Source organism: Myotis davidii, unplaced genomic scaffold (assembly GCF_000327345.1).
Source record: "Myotis davidii unplaced genomic scaffold, ASM32734v1 scaffold17, whole genome shotgun sequence".
NCBI classification, from domain to species: domain Eukaryota; kingdom Metazoa; phylum Chordata; class Mammalia; order Chiroptera; family Vespertilionidae; genus Myotis; species Myotis davidii.
Genome location: NW_006288624.1, coordinates 2351638 through 2360711, shown reverse-complemented (window position 1 = coordinate 2360711; position 9074 = coordinate 2351638). Strand labels below are relative to the sequence as shown.

Below are 9074 nucleotides of genomic sequence, written 5' to 3'. Positions count from 1 at the left end.
GGCCAGAAGGTTGAGAACCACTGCTCTAAATGCATGCTTCTTGGATGGAAAAGGAATGGCAGAAGCTCAGGAGTAGAGGCAGAACTGGCTGGAGCCTTTGGGGGCCTAGAGCACCACTAGGCATTCTGGGAATGCCCTGGAGTGTTGCAGTGGGAGGTGACTCCACATGGAAGTGCCAACGTGGGGACATCAGGGCACTCAGCCAGCTCTGGGTCCCTCACTGGCCAGATATCCAGACAGTCAAGGTGGCTGGCCATGTTGACCACTAGAGATCCGATGTGACAACAGATAAACTAGGGGCTTCAAATTGCAGGTAGAAGGTACTGTTGGCACTAAAAGTATTCTTAGCCCGAGGCAATCCACAGGGTGTAGAACAAGACTCACAATACTGAACTGTCAGGCCAGGGAGGTAGCTTAAAAGTCAACACATCCAACATAACCTCTTTGATGGATAAGGAATGCAAGGCCCAGAGAGCATAAGTGAATCTTGCCTATGATTGTCAGGAGAGATAAGGACTAAAGCATAACCTTCTCACCACCAGTTCAGCACTGTTTCCATGACACCTCGCTGCCTGTTCCTCGCTTGATTTTTTTACTCCACCACCTCCACCACCAGCCTTTAAAAAAAAAAAAAATGGCACAGACATCCCCTCCTTTCTTAACCTGTTTCACCTGCTTCAAAAGTGAGTTAGGAGAAAGAGAACCAAGATGGCGGTGTAGGTAAACACCTGTACTCGTCGCCTCCCACAACCACATCAAAATTACAACTAAAATACAAAACAAGCATCATCCAGAACCGCTGGATAGCTGGCTGAATGGAAGTCCTACTAGAGAAGTAAAGAAGAAAGCACACTGACACTGGTAGGAGGCTCAGAGGTGTGGAACAGGCTGGTCTGGCACCCACGTGTGCCGATTTTTTAATCAGGAGGGAGATCGTCTCTGCAGAGGCCGCCCAGAGGAGCAAGGGGTCCCAGCCCCACACCAGACCCCCAGCCCAGGGTCCCAGAGCTTGGAAGAAAAGTTCCTATGGGCAGTGAGAACTACGGTCTGTAAAAACCAGTGTGGGTTAGGGCTCAGTGACATAGAGGCTGCTGGAGACCCAGCTGCTTCTCTTAAAAGGCCAGCACCACAAACTGAACTTACAAGGTCCTGCTTCCTCTGAGCTCCAGTGCGGGGTGAGGCAATGGGGGACCCAGACACATATGAGGAGAAACTGAACTGTCTGGTATGGGGGCAGGAACTCAGCGGCGGCTTTCTCCCAGAGGTGCTTGCAGCGATCATTGGTCCTATGCTGGGACCTTCCTGGTCACAGGGCTGACTGGCAGCCATTTCTGTTTGCTCCACCCTGGTGATTCCCTGAGACCCCACCCCATTCAATTTACAACCCCACCCAAGCTGATTATAGTGGCAGAGCCAGTGTATCCAGTGGTCAGTGTCAGACCATACCAGATTACAACTCTACACACCCATAAGTGACACACACAAGGGGCAGACTCAGTGAGCACCAAAGCCCCAGTGAAGCAAGTCCTGCCTGAAAAGGGTGTCTCCTGCACAGCAGCTCTCCCACTGTAGTCACAGCTGGTCCTCACAGCCAATTGTTCTGGAGATCAATTCCTCTGAGTGACACCAACAGCAATCAATTCTCAACTACAACAAGATCATACACACAGCCCACAAAGGGGTGCACCTAGAGTGTCCACCTCAGGTGTTTGGGGAGGCTGAGCCACTGGGCCCTATGGGACACCTACTACAAAAGTCCACTCTACCAACTCAAGGAGACAGAGCAGTTCTACCCAATACATAGAAACAAACACAGGGAAGCAGCAAAAATGGCTGAGACAAAGAAACATGTCACAAAAGAAAGAAATAAAAGAAGCAAACTACTGGATACAGAGTTCAAAATCACGGTTATAAGGTTACTCAAGAATCTTCTAGAAACCTCCAAGGGACTTAGTGAGACTTTTAAGGGTTTTACTGAGAATGCCAAAAAAAATGGAAAAGGACCAGTTATAAATTAAGCATACACTGACTGAAATAAAGAATAATATACAGGGATTTAAGCAGCAGTTGCCAACCGGTGGCCCACAGACCACTGCTGGTCTGTGAGGTCAGAAAGGTTGGCAACCGCTGGACTAAAGGATCCCAAGAATCAAATCAATGATTTGAAATATGAGGAAGCAAAAAATACCTAGCCAGAAGAGCAAAAGGAAAAACTAATCCAAAAATATGAAGATAGCATAAGGGCCTCTGGGACAACTTCAAGCATACCAACATCTGAATTATAAGGGTGCCAGAAGAAGAGAAAAAGCAAGATATTGAAAACCTATTTGAAGAAATAATGACAGAAAACTTCCCCTACCTGGTGAAAGAAATAGATGTACAAGTCTAGGAAGCACAAACAATCCCAAACAAGAGGAACCCAAAGAGGACTACACCAAGACACATCATAATTAAAATGCCAAGGGCTAAAGACAAAGAGAATCTTAAAAGCAGCAAGAGAAAAGCAGTTAGTACCTACAAGGGAGTGTCCATATGACTGTTAGCTGATTTCTCAACAAAAATTATGCAGGTCAGAAGGGAGTGGCAAAAAATATTCAAAGTGATGATTAGCAAGGACCTATAACCAAGATTATGCTACTCAGCAAAGCTATCATTTAGAACTGAAGGTCAGATACAGAACTTCACAGACAAGAAAAAGCTAAAGGAGTTCATCACCACCAAACCAGTATTATATGAAATGCTAAAGGGTATTCTTTAAGAAAAGGAAGAAGAAGAAAAAAAAGATAAAAAATATGAACAACAAAATGACAACAAATACATACCTATCAACAACTGAATCTAAAAATCAAATGAATAAGAAATCTAATGAACAGAATAAACTGGTGAATGGAATAGAATCAGAGGCATGGAAATGGAACAGACTGACGATTCTCAGGGGGAAGGGGGTGGGGGAGCAGGAAGAAATTAAATAAAGATCTTATATGCATGTATGCATTACCTAGGGACACAGACAATAGGTTGGCAAAGGCCTGGGGTGGGGCGGGAACCAGGTGGAGGGGGGCTATGGGGGGAAAAACGAAGGACATTTGTAAGCTCAGCAATAAAGATTTTTTTTAAAAAGTGAGGCAGGTTACTATTCATGTATTTACTCCTTTATTTTCCAGTGAATACCCACTGTGTTTCAGGTATGACTGCAACAGGGAGTCGGAGAAAGAAAAAGCACTTGGTGCAGGAGGTGGGGTGAGCCACAAGCAACAGAACAACAAACAACCTCCTCCCCCACATCTCAATAGGTATAAGGACCACGTGAAAAACAGATGCTGTGTTCTCAGAATTCAGAGGAAGGGACTGCTTTTGCATGAAGCCTCCCCATCAGGGAGAACCATTTGAATTGGGCAGAAACGAGCAGGTGGGTCCTCAGGGAAAGGTACACCATGAACAAAGCACAAAAGGAAAAAGGCCAAGTTTATCGAGGTGCCCACATGGAAAATGTAAAATATGAGACCAGACATGGAGTGGTGAACCACGCCACGGAGGGCCTTGAATACCAGCAGTTGGGACGGCTGCAAATATTGGGAGGCCCTTCAAGGGTTTTTGTTTTTTGTTCGTTTGTTTTTTGCTGGAAAATGACAAGCCTAGAAGGGCGTTTTAGGAGAGGAATCCTGTAACAGGCGTGAAAATGAATTGGAGGGGGAGGTTGAAGTTGGAAAGATGTCAGAAAACTATTTTTATAGTATAATAGCAACTACTTAATACAGGTGTGGTGGGGATTGAATGGGGAAAATCAATGTGAAGCATTTTGCAAAAGAGTAGCTGCCAGGTGGTACACACACACAAATGCTGGCTGCTTTAATAATAATAATTGTTATTATCGTCATTATTATTTAGGAAGTCATCAGATCTGTACTCAGGTTATAGTAGGATGGATAGAGTTGGGGCGGGGGGGATGGACTTAACAGACATTAGCAATACTTGGGGGAAAGGGAGAGGAGTCAATGAAAAACTTGGGTTTTTGAGCCAGTGTGACTGGAAGTTGGCTGGTGCCATCAGTGGAAAGTGGGAAGTCAGGAGGAGCATCACCTTAAAACAAAGATAGTGCCCGTTTAGCAGGAATTCAACTTGAGGAGCTGACAGGATAGCCTCTTGGAGACACTGTGCAAGTGACTGGAAACAAGACTCACTGGGATTGGAGAGCTGGAGTCACAGACCGGAACTATCCGCACTGGAGTAACAGCACAAAACACTGCAGGAGATGCCGAGGGCTAACGGAAAAGGGGAAACCTGGGGGGAAGGAGAGACCATATTGGAGAAGTGGAAGAGGGACCACCTAGGGCAGTGGTTCTCAACCTTCCTAATGCCGCAGCCCTTTAATACAGTTCCTCATGTTGTGACCCAACCATAAAATTATTTTCATTGCTACTTCATAACTATAATTTTGCTACTGTTATGAATCGTAATGTAAATATCTGATATGCAGGATGTATTTTCATTGTTACAAATTGAACATAATTAAAGCATAGTTATTAATCACAAAAACAATATGTAATTATATATGTGTTTTCTGATGGTCTTAGGCGACCTGTGTGAAAGAGTCGTTTGACCCCCAAAGGGGTCGCGACCCACAGGTTGAGAACCGCGGGCCTAGAGACTTAGAGGGACCCAGAGAAGCCAAGAGGGGAAAGTTTTAAGAGCTAATGGTCAATCTTATCTGATGGGGATGGGAAGGGGGTAGATTAGATAAATAGATGATTGATAGATAAACAGATAGGTAATCAGGACAAAATTATTACGTTTTGGAGAATAAGAAGTCCTTGGTGGATGAGAGTTGGCCAGAGGTGGAGAAAAGTGGGAAAACAAGGGGCTAAATGAATGAATGAGTTAGTGGTGAGAAAATAAAGACAGGTGATTACTCTAAAATTGCAATAATTTTTTGTAAGTAAGATGGAAAAGAGCATGATGGGGGGATGGAATTAGACAAGTGATGTGCATTTTAGGATGGGGTTTGATGGCAGGGCCAGGGTGGATCCTGGGTACTATGCAGACGGGGAAGGGAGACTAGTGACAGGGAAGGATGAGGGACAAAGTGGGGATATCAGGGAGCAAAGGAAGAAAATCAACCAAGCTCACACTGTTTGGCTTCATTCTGTAGGATGGACACAGCAGTGCGTGACTTTGAGGTCCTCCCCGCTCAAGTGACTTGGAAACTACCACATGAAAGCCAGGGCAGGATTATGGTTTCCAGTCCCACTTCCAGATCCAGTCCCCCACATGGCCTACTATTCTTGCATACAACCAGAAAAGCACTATTTATCATTCCAAATATCGCTGTCATCCATGCTACTTGGCTCATTCCAAATTACACTCAGGACGAAATAGAGCTGTTTTCTTAAAACTGACTCTGTGTACCATATCTGAATACCCTTGATACTGGAATTAGCCTTTATTCACTCTTCATATAACCAAAGCATAGGCATACACATACATTTATGATTCTTCCTATCTAGATGTCTTTGCTCAGTAGTCTCTATGTATCTACATACTTCTTACCCTTCCAGACTCCTTCTTGGGGCCTTCCCCAGCCCCCAGAGATCTCTTATCTTTGGGGGTTCTCCTTGCAGCCCAGTAGGCCAGGAAGTATGTTTTACACCTGCTAGAGCCACTTTTTCTTTCCCCAATGTGACCTGCCGAGTGTTGGGCTTAGAGTGCCATTCAAAAAACAGACCACCAAACATAAACCAATCTCATTAAAAATAGTGGAACTTCTCTCCAGGTTCATCCATGCTGTTGCAAATGGTATGAGTTCTTCCTTTTTTATAGCTGCATACTATTCCGTTCTGTAAATGTACCACAGCTTTTTTAATACATTCATCTGCTGGTGGGCACTTGCATATGCATATGTGCATAACCCATGGACACAGACAATAAGGTGGTGAAGGCCTGGGGTGGGGCGGGGGATGGAAGTGGGCTAGAAAAGGCCAATGGGGGTGGGGGGGGGAGTGAACATATGTAATACTTTCAACAATAAAGATTTTAAAAAATAATATAGAACTTCTTTCTAGAAGGGCAGCTCTGCTTTGTATGCTAAAACAAAAGGAGGAATCCCCTACCCTCCTTCACAGGCCACCAGGACAATGACACACTACAGGCTTCTACCACAGCCTCCTAACGCCCTGCCTCCCTCTCTCTCCCTACATCCCAGTCTCCGCATACTATCTAAAATACAAATTGGGCCCTGCATTTTGGTACCCAAAACTTTCCTAAGCCCCCAAAGGAAATTCAGTGGAAATCCTTAACATTGGAGTACCAGCCCTTCGAAGTTTGGCCCCTGGAGCTTCTCAAAAATTCATCTCCCCGAATTTTAGCCTCTGGCTTCTGTCATTTGGAAGAGCTCTCATCTAATACTGATCCCTTCCCTCATAACACTTTCTCCCCCACCCCAACCCCTCCATATTTTCACCAAAGCCAACTCCTACCCATCCTTTCTTTCTGAGATTTAGTTGTCCCTAGAAAGTCCTCCGTAAGCCACACAGAGAGGTGATCCTCCTATATGCTTCCATTGTGCCCAGGATTTACCCCCTGCTAAAAGGAATCATTTTGTATGGATGGTCATTGCCTGTTCACTGCTGAAATGAATGTGTGTTTATAAGGAAAGGAACCATTCTATTTTCTTTGCCTCTGTACCCAGCAAATGCCTGGCAGAGTAGGTTGTTGTTGAATATTTATTGAATAACTAACTTATTGAATAAGTAAATGAATGCTTTTTCTTTTGGAGTCCAATGTATTTCTGAACCTCACCCAATATTTGAACCTCTAGACCAGTGATGGCGAACCTTTTGAGCTTGGCGTGTCAATATTTTGAAAAACCCTAACTTAACTCTGGTGCCGTGTCACATATAGAAATTTTTTGATATTTGCAACCATAGTAAAACAAAGACATATTTTAATATTTATTTTATATATTTAAATGCCATTTAACAAAGAAAAATCAACCAAAAAAATGAGTTCGCGTGTCACGTGTGTCAGAGGTTCGCCATCACTGCTCTAGACAAAGCAACCAGACTTGAGCGAAAAGGGAGTTATCTTCCCTTCTTATCTGACCTTGGTAGCGTGAAGAGAAGCCAACATCTGTGACACACTCCCCCAAGTCCAGATTGTGGGCGATTCAGACCACAGAACAATGCCCACAGTAACCATCCATGGGCAATACCAGCAACTGTGCCCAGACACTGTATAAGGAACCGCTTTGCACAAAGACAGGGCAGGATGAGGGTAAGAGGACACTGCCTGGGCTTCTGGGTCTCAGCCCAGGGGCAGCCTGGGGGAAGGGAATGTTTTTACGGGGTCAGTTTGATGAGCCTCTTCTCCCTTCTCTGACCAGAAGGCTGTGGAGGGCAGTGCGAGAGATGCCAAAGTGGAGCTCAGAGGAGCATGAGCAGAGAGGAGATGGAGCTCCTCCCTCCAAGTCTGCTTATTTAACATAACAATATTGAGCAACTACTCTACGGTGGGCACAGTGCTAGGCCCTGGGGATACAATGTGAGTAAATTCACCAGCTGTCTTTCCTCCCTTCCTGCAGCTTACGGTCTAAAGGTGTAACTGGCATTATTCAATCACATTCATAGATTTAATGTACATCTTTAAGTTACTTCAAAATAACTGGTTCAGGTTATGGGCATGTAAAATAAGGGGATCTGGCCCAAAGAAGGCCTGGCAGGCTTCCTGGAGGAAGTAACCAATGGAGTAAGAGCTGAGGGGTGAACAGGAGGACATTAGACACCCAGGGGAGTTGGAGTGCAAGAGAAGAAACAGCCTTCCCATCTTCACTCAGTTCAAGAACCACTTCAACCAAGTTCAGTTCCATAGGTCCCATTGGCTGCTCCTCAACCCACATCTATATTCTATTTAAAGAAAATTGAGGCTGTCCTGTGGACTTTTGTGGGGGGACTGCCCATAGGGAGTGTAGATTGCAGTGATGGGCTGGGGGACCCGCCCCACACCTAGTCAGTCAAGCTCTGACCACCCGCCATCCTCATTTGAAGAGCTAGCTGCAAGGCGTGAAGGGACAAGTTCCTCTCCAACTGGGATCCAGTGCCGCAGGCGGAAGGAAAGGCCAGCGAGAGGCCAAGTGCCCAGACCGAGTGAACTGACCCCTATTTCAGCAAGAGCATGGCGCAGCAGCTATATTTGAAAATCGAGGTAAACAAGAGCTCGGCTCAAGTGGATGGGGCACAACAGCTGTGGGAGATTAATCACATGGGGCTGTAAGTCACCAGGTCGCCAGCGGCCCCAGGCTTCCCTCTCGGTGCCCCAGCAGTAGGCCAGCTGAGCTCCTCTCACCCACCCCCAACCCCCTCCTCTTGGGTGTTTCCTGACCACCCAGGAGCCCCACGCCTTGCTCCCAGCTGCTGCCTGCGTTTCTGGAAGAAAAAAAAAAACAAAACTGGTCACTAATTTCAATCCTTCTGCCCAGGAGACAGACCACCAAACCTTCTGGATTTGCTTTTAAATCGCCAGAGGGGAGAGAAATAGGGAGAGAGAGGAACCAGGCGGGTAGCGAACGGTAAATTTATGGCACTGCATTAAAGGCGTGTGTTCTACTTAACCACACTCAAGCCCTCCACGGTTAAAAATAAAACACGGTGAATAGAGACGAAAAGCTTCTTTCCCCCTGGATTAAATGGCTTTCTTTATGTCCTCCAATGGCTCCGCTACTCAAGGCAGGTCAGGCAGGGTCTGCAGGAGCCGCTCTAGCTTCTGAATGACGGCCTGTGGCTGTGTGTGTGCGTGGCTGTGTGTGTGTGTATGTGTGTGTGTGTAATGTAAGGAGGGGTGTTGGAGGGGTAGTTACATACTTCGCTTCTCTCCACCTGGCCCGGGACCGCCCAGACCACCGCTGCCTGGAGAGCACAGAACCGAGACTGGAGAGCACAGAACCCAGCCCCTCCTTCTCCCCGCCCCTAGGCCGCCGCGGGTGGGTGCGCTGGGGTTGCAGTTCCCGACCCGTTGCCGTGGAGTCCGGACGTTAGGTGCGCGCGTGCCGGGGAGCACGCGGGCGCGCGCCGAGTGGATCAACG

General features: G+C 46.4%; 1 protein-coding gene across 5 annotated transcripts in view; it reads right to left on the bottom strand.

The window, feature by feature from the left end:
* SLC8A3 (solute carrier family 8 (sodium/calcium exchanger), member 3) overlaps positions 1 to 9074 on the bottom strand; it is a 127119-nt gene that overhangs the window by 117609 nt on the left and 436 nt on the right. The window lies entirely within an intron of this gene.